A 7,362-nucleotide genomic window follows, 5' to 3' on the forward strand; every position below is an offset into this window, starting at 1 on the left:
AGGATGGGCTGTGATGGCAAAGATGGATCCTTTATTCCAGGTGTATTTGGGCCTTGCCAAATGCCACCCTCAGAGCAGAGAAGGTGTCCTGTCTTGCTTCTTTGAATGAATGCTAATGAGGGCGTGTTTGTATGTCTGAATGTTATTCACACCACATCAACCTGGCCTTGCAAAGAGGTGCAAAACTGGGGCTGGCAGCCTCCCAAACCAAAACAACCTGGAAGAATGTCAGACTTTACATGTGCCTGTGACAGGGGACATGCATGGATTATAGTAGAGAAAGAAACTAGAAAGGCTATGTTAACAGGGCCTCGGTGTGGGTGAATGTTTATGTTTCAATGGTAAACACCTGATCCTTGTGAATTAAAGTAAAACATGAAGAAAATATTTAAGTAAATAAGTAAAAATGTTCAATATTAGATATCTGGAATGCTGTGTTAATAAAAAATGACACTATGAGAGGACACCCTGCTGTGATGGATTTCCAGGATTTCCAGTCCTGAGAAAGGTCTCATGAAAACAAATAAGTACGATAGGACACATCATAAAATTATAGAATTACAACCAGGATTGTAACAATAAAAAACAGTATACTTTGGTGGTGCATACAACATTACAAAGAAACAACAAAAAGTTGAACTAGCTCTTGCCATGCACCAGGCAGTGCCACGCAAGATATATTCAGAAACCAATTACAATCATTTAGGATGGTCTCGTTTACTAAGGTGAGACATTCTCTGGATTGGCTTCACATTTGCTGAGAGCTGATGGGCAGACAAGGTCACTGGATGTACAAGCTCTCATTTAAAACAGAGACACGGGAGCAGAACTCGGGTTAGTTGGGTCTATCAGAGCTGTCAATCAATTAATGACAATTCTTGAGCAAGGACGCCCGTGGGAGGTGAGAGAAGGAATGAGAATGACCATGGGGGAGCAACGCGGGGAATGGGACGAATTATGGAGATTGGAAAATAATGACCAGAACTGAATGATATTAACAGCCCACACAGACAGATCACTTCAACATGTGAAAAGTGAGTCAATTGAGCATCAGGACAGGGATGTAGAGCTGCTTTACAAATCACACTCCTGAAGAAGAAGATATTTGATCATTTATCCCAAAAAAAAAAAAAAATTTCTTTAACTTACAATGTTTTATGTCAAGTAAAAAATGTATAATTTAATTTCAAAATTGGGACACACATATACCAAGTTATCTAAACACTGGAAGAAAGGGGTGAGGCCACACTGTATTTCACACTACAAAAGGTGCTAGTGCCACTGCTGTGCTCAAACAAATGAGTACAGGACAGAGTCATGCTCAGTGTAAACTAGGAGACAGAAAGGAGGGAGGGAAAAGCGTTTCGAAATTCTCCAGCTGGCAGGCCTTAATTTTCAACCATTCTAATTAAAATGCAAATTAAATTTATAATTAGCAACCACAGTATCCGAGAAACCACCTTGTGTGCAGCCCAAACATATGGGGCAACCAGCGGTGGGCAGCACCGTCTCTAGGAGACAGTAGAGGTGGGTGGCAGGACTTGGGAGTATTTGCAGCGGATGGAGCTGCCGGTGGCGGGCCGGCCTGGTGACTTGAGAGCAGGGCTGTGCTCTAACCCGCTCCCTCAGCTGGAAGCCGTCTCAGCTCTCCAGGCACAGTGAGGGTAGGGGAGCGTGGCCCAGTTTACTCTACTGTCACCGTCCAAGTCACAGGTCATTGCCTGCGTCACCCAAGCCATGCGCCAGTGTGGCAAGCAGCACTGGTTCCCTCCCCTGATCAAAAGGTCTCTGACCAAAGTTTACCTTTGCTGACTCTTAGATAATTAATCTTTCACTGGCGGCCCGTATTTGTAAACACATCTTTTAACCCAGTATAATCTAGGCACACTAACCTTAACTGTTTTGGCACTACAGACACAACAATTGTTCACTTCAACTGGACAATCTTAAAACAATGAAGAAATAAAAATGACACAACTCAACGAACATTGCGGCTTTTGTTTCCTTGAGGATGATGGCAACAACCTTCTTTGGGGCATGGATTATGTCTGAGAAAATCTGTGGTTGGCCACATTTTCTCACTTGTCCAGCATAAGTTCATGCCAAGTCAATGTGGGTCAGCGGAACGCTCTCCCGGAGGTGCCAGCATTTTCTATTGACACTGCTGAAACAGCACCATCAATCATCCATCAGTTGTCAAAGCCTGAAGCCAAGGTCAAAACAAATCCATGTAAAAAGAAAAGGCCACATCACACCATGCGCTTTTGCTCAGCTGGACAGTCTGCTGGTGACACTGTGTCAAGAGACACTCTATAGTCCCTCTCTGTGACTGACTTAGTCAATGGAAAGGTCTTGTATGACCTCTTCAACGCCCCCGTCCCATTGACACCTGGGTTGGACCACCAACTTCCATTAGGCAGTTAAGTGCGCAGACTACAAGACAGACTTGTCCAGGAAGCTGTCAGGTGAGTTAACCTGCAAAGCTCTGGCTAGACAATTGGATTTGGCCCGGTGTCACGGATGACACTGATCCCTCTAACATGCTGCTCTGTAAATGACACTCTTTGCCTTGCAAAGTCAAGCACTAACACACTGTCATCTGTAACTTGCGATGCATAGCAAAAGCCAGTTACTGATGCACTGTGGGCACCACAGTATTGCTTCATTTTTGTTTTAAAAGACTCAATTGTACTCTGATTTATTTGCGAGGTCTCATGCTCTAAGCTTTCCTTTTTGTTTTGTTTTTTTTTGGCTATGGCAAAACCTGTGGTGAGTTGATTGTCAGAGCGCTGGATGAGCTTTTTACTTAAGTGCATTGTGGGCATGTGACATTTCCCAAAACGCTCTGACAAGTTAGACACAAAGGAAACGTTCCTGTGAAAATATCCAAATTGCAGTGGTAGACAAAAAAGTCAAAATGATATATGGCTTTACCAAACCGACAGTCACCGCTGGACAAAACATGGCTTCTAAATATAATCCGCCATTGTTTCCCCTTCTCTAAGAAATGTTCTTGCTAGCTGTTTGGTTTGTGCCACCTGTTGACTTGTTAATCATGCTGAGAAGATACTCATAAATCATAACATTCTTCAATTAATCAAACTGTCAGCTGCTAGGTGAGGGGTTGTGCATGGAAGAGACAGAGGTCATCGGTGTGGTGTGAAAGGGTCATGGTTGTGTGGCATCTCTTATTCTTAGGAAGTGTCAGCGGAGGAGCCGGCAGAACAAAGGAGAAATCAAAGTCCAGGGCGAGAAAGGAGGAGTGGGGGAGGTGACAGGGGAAACTACACCATAGCCGGAGAAAAGAACCAGGGTGCAAAGCATAAAGCCAGTCAAATTGACCTGTCATTACATCAAGAGAGCCGTGCCAAGCCGCTACATTATCACACTCGCCATACCCTTTTAAATGACAGAGTTCCCGCAACTTACTAGGTTTCTGCAGCACTCAATTTGCATAATTAACAAGTCATTCATGTGCCATTCATGTGACTTCTATTCATTTGTGGGAGACTTCAGATTAAATGGGAACCACTGCATTGCGTAATGGTGTCATAAGATGCAGTGCATGAAGTGTCACGTGATTATTATGCTAAAATTACAAATTGGTCTATATTGGTCAAACAGAAGGATTGCATATATTCTGTTCCGTTTTAATGTGAAAATTTAACAACCTTGTAAGAATTCTGACAAGACATTGGATATCTGTTTACGTGTATTTGGGTGTCTGGGATGCGTGTGTTCAGAAATAGCACATGTGCATGAAATACCAACATGGGAATACAGAATTGCCAAACTGTCCTCTGATTGAAGTAGCACCGTCGGTACAACAGTATCTGGCCCTGTTCTTTAAAGCTATAGTACCAAATTTGAAGTTATGGTACTCAGAGGTGGGTAGAAGTTTTAAGATCTACATCTTTAAAATAGTTACCAAATATAAATAATGCTATGTTTTAAGTGTGAAGTTTTTGTTTTTATATGATCATTATCATCTTGTCCTGAATTCTTAATGTATGCACAAGCGAGCACTATTGTGATCTTTATTTGGGTGCTGCGGTGAATGGTTGGTTTTAAGTTGCATTTACAGTCTGCCTTTACAGTAATAGGCCTTCAATGTATGTATGTATTATCTCAATATTGACAGGACAATGTGCACATGTGCCGTCAACAGAGTAAAAATGGGATACATAACGATCATGGCATAAGGTCACTGATCATATTGTGGATCTATATATAAATATTGTAAATATTTATTAGTATAAACGGTATTAGGCTGGATTCTCCACTCAAATATGTTGCTCAACTCCCCGACAAAGTTATTCCAGAGTGTTTCTCCTCAACAAACACATTTGTTCAAGTTTTCCTGTATTTCGTTCTAACTCATGCAAGTTTTTACAATGTAATACTGAAATATGCTGAAATATAAAGTGTTCTCAGTAGTTTACTTCCAATATCAGGCAGCACCAATGCCATGGATAGTTTTTATGTAAACCAATTCTTCAAGTTTGCAATATTTTAAATGTATTACAAAAATACAAATTATTATAATAGCAATCCTAAAAATAATAAAAGCTGTAAACTAATTGTAGTGGAGTAAAAACAACCTTTATAACTGCATACGACTGCATGTACAGTTTATACAGTAGTGGACTACTGTATGTATATTACCTTAAGTAAAATACACACACAGTATTTCCTCTCAAGTATTGCCATTAGTTATTATTATTATCATTATTATTATTATTAGTATTATTATTTTAACTTTCTTCTTTACCAATCGATGCCTATTACTTAAAAGTGGATCAGGATCCCAGTTTGTGGTCTAGCCTTCATTGCGCCCAGAGTAAAGACCCAGAAACATAACAGAGGAGGAAGGCGTTAAAAAAGAATTGTCTGAAGTTGTCTGAGTTCTTTTCAAATAGATTGAACTTTTTAATTTTTTTTACTTTTTAATTTTTATATGATCTGTTGGGATGCCCATCAGAGCATATCAAAATTAAAAATGTACAAAGTGCAAACATCAAGGAATGAATGGTAACAATGACGAAAGTCAGTATTTTCTTGATGTCAAAATGATGGCTGAATAATGGAGATGCCCAAACCAGTAGAGAGAGAGGGAGAGAGAGAGAGAGAGAGAGAGAGAGAGAGAGAGAGAGAGAGAGAGAGAGAGAGAGAGAGAGAGAGAGAGAGAGAGAGAGAGAGAGAGAGAGAGAGAGAGAGAGAGAGAGAGAGAGAGAGAGAGAGAGAGAGAGAGACATGAACATTTGATAGGACGGAAATTTATTTTCTGAGCTGCGACGTTTTACTAAGTCAAAATTATATCGCAAAAGCCACTTCCATCCCTCCTTGTGCATATCTATCATGTTCTCAAAGAGAAAGAAAAAGAAAGCAAAAGACCAAACCTCCAACCTCTGATAACATTTACAACCTAGATTACCATAGTTGACTCTGTTGTGTTACTATTCCAAAGAGACCTCAAAGATGAATGCAAATTCAAGGTCCGTAAATTAGCACAGCGTTACACAACAGCTATGTTTGTGTTGAAACCTCTTTTTACTACAATGCTGCCTACAGCCAGCAACAATTCATTCTTTTGTGTGTAAATGATCATTTTCAAGTATGCAAGTAATTAGCAGAAAAAAAAGGCCTGTGCTTCTAACGCCGTGGCTTCTAAACGCGAATGAAAAACTTAAATTCGCTCTGACTGGAAATGACTCACTGTATTACTGTGTCACAATTTTCCCCATTTCATTTTAATAGAAGCATGCCATTTGCAGATACATGCCAATCTTTCCGAGTACTACACACCTTAAAAGCAGAGCACAAGTACTTTGACCTACACCATTTAGCACATGAGGTCACTCATTGCTGACAATTACAACATCTGTAATTTTCTGTCTTCATGTGCTATACATCAAGTCTGAACTTTACGGAGCTTGAAGTGTCAATCTGCTCTATGTACAGTATTTCCCTTTGCATTAGTGAGTTTGAGTGACATTTAAGTCTCAAATGTTGCTACCAGCCTGCCACTGCCCACTCATCCTCCACATTAGAATTTGCAAGTGATTTTAGTCATTGATTACTAAGTGGAAGTCTAATGCAAGTGTATTCAGGCATATTTAAAACATCTTTAATGAGTTCACTTAAGTCAATCACTGCTCTTTTGTTAAATTGAAAAAAGAAAAGCTTAAAATTTCAGAGGCAGAATGTCTACAAATCAGGGAACACTTAAGCTGTATTATATAAAATGTGAGCATGTTGATTCTTCTTTCTTTAAACAAAAAAAAACTGCATACCCTTAAACTTTGTGATCAACAAAGCTTAAAAAAAGGACAAATACTTAATTGTTTAAAAAATTAAAGCCATCCAAGGCATTTATGCACCATGGCCAATAATGTCCCCCACCTTTTTTTTAATGATTTGATTAAATGCTTTAATCAATCACAATCTCAGCGTGTGTATTAATCACTTCATCAAGCAGTTGATGCATTAGGTTTTTAATGGACTCCATTTATTCTTATTCCTCCTTTCTTCATCTTATCGAAAGGCCTCTCCCAATCTGCACAGATAAAAAAGGGGGAAGCAGAAACAGCTGCTTGTAGTGGCGAGAGCTTAGGAGAGCCAATGCCTTAACTTCATTACAATCACTCTTTTTAGACTTGACCAATTTATTAGTGGCAATATAGTGTCCTGAGCAATGCCTAGGTAAAACACGTAGCATAGGCTCAGATAAACAGGCACACATTCATTTGTCTCTTCACCTGACACTTTGGTGATGTATGATCCTAATAAGATTAATATCACCTGGATTTATTCCCTCTCGGTGCCCGCATGCATCTATTAATGTTACTCCTCAACGGTCTTTTGTTCTTTCTCAACTTCTACGTTTAGCAATCTGAATAAACACCTCAATTCAAGATAACTTTAACACATCAAATCCGGTTAAACATTTATTTCATAAAGACAAAGTAGAGTTTTCCTACTGTTGATGGATCTACAAAACAAAATTTCTACAACAAAACCTCCTCACGACATTTCAGGTTTCTGCTATATTCAATAACGCATTAAAGTAGTCGTTGAACCGTCGTGTTCTGGTTAGAAATGACCACAATTAGCAAACAATCCATCTCCTTTTAAGCCCCTTCCCAGCCAACCCTGCCTTCACCCAACCAATGCAGCGTCTAGTTTGGTTTCATGCACAAATTTTCTATCTCATCCATATTTCCCCCCCCCCCCCGTCTGCCCTTCAGCTTCTCCTCGTCGCTCCATTGTGCGCTAAAAAGCTATTGTCTGCATCATCTGAAACTCTGTCCGCTGTTACGAGGCAGCGCTGAAAACATGAGAGTGCACAGGTTTGGAACACTG

This window comes from Cololabis saira, chromosome 5 (genome assembly GCF_033807715.1).
Source record: "Cololabis saira isolate AMF1-May2022 chromosome 5, fColSai1.1, whole genome shotgun sequence".
Lineage (NCBI taxonomy): Eukaryota > Metazoa > Chordata > Actinopteri > Beloniformes > Belonidae > Cololabis > Cololabis saira.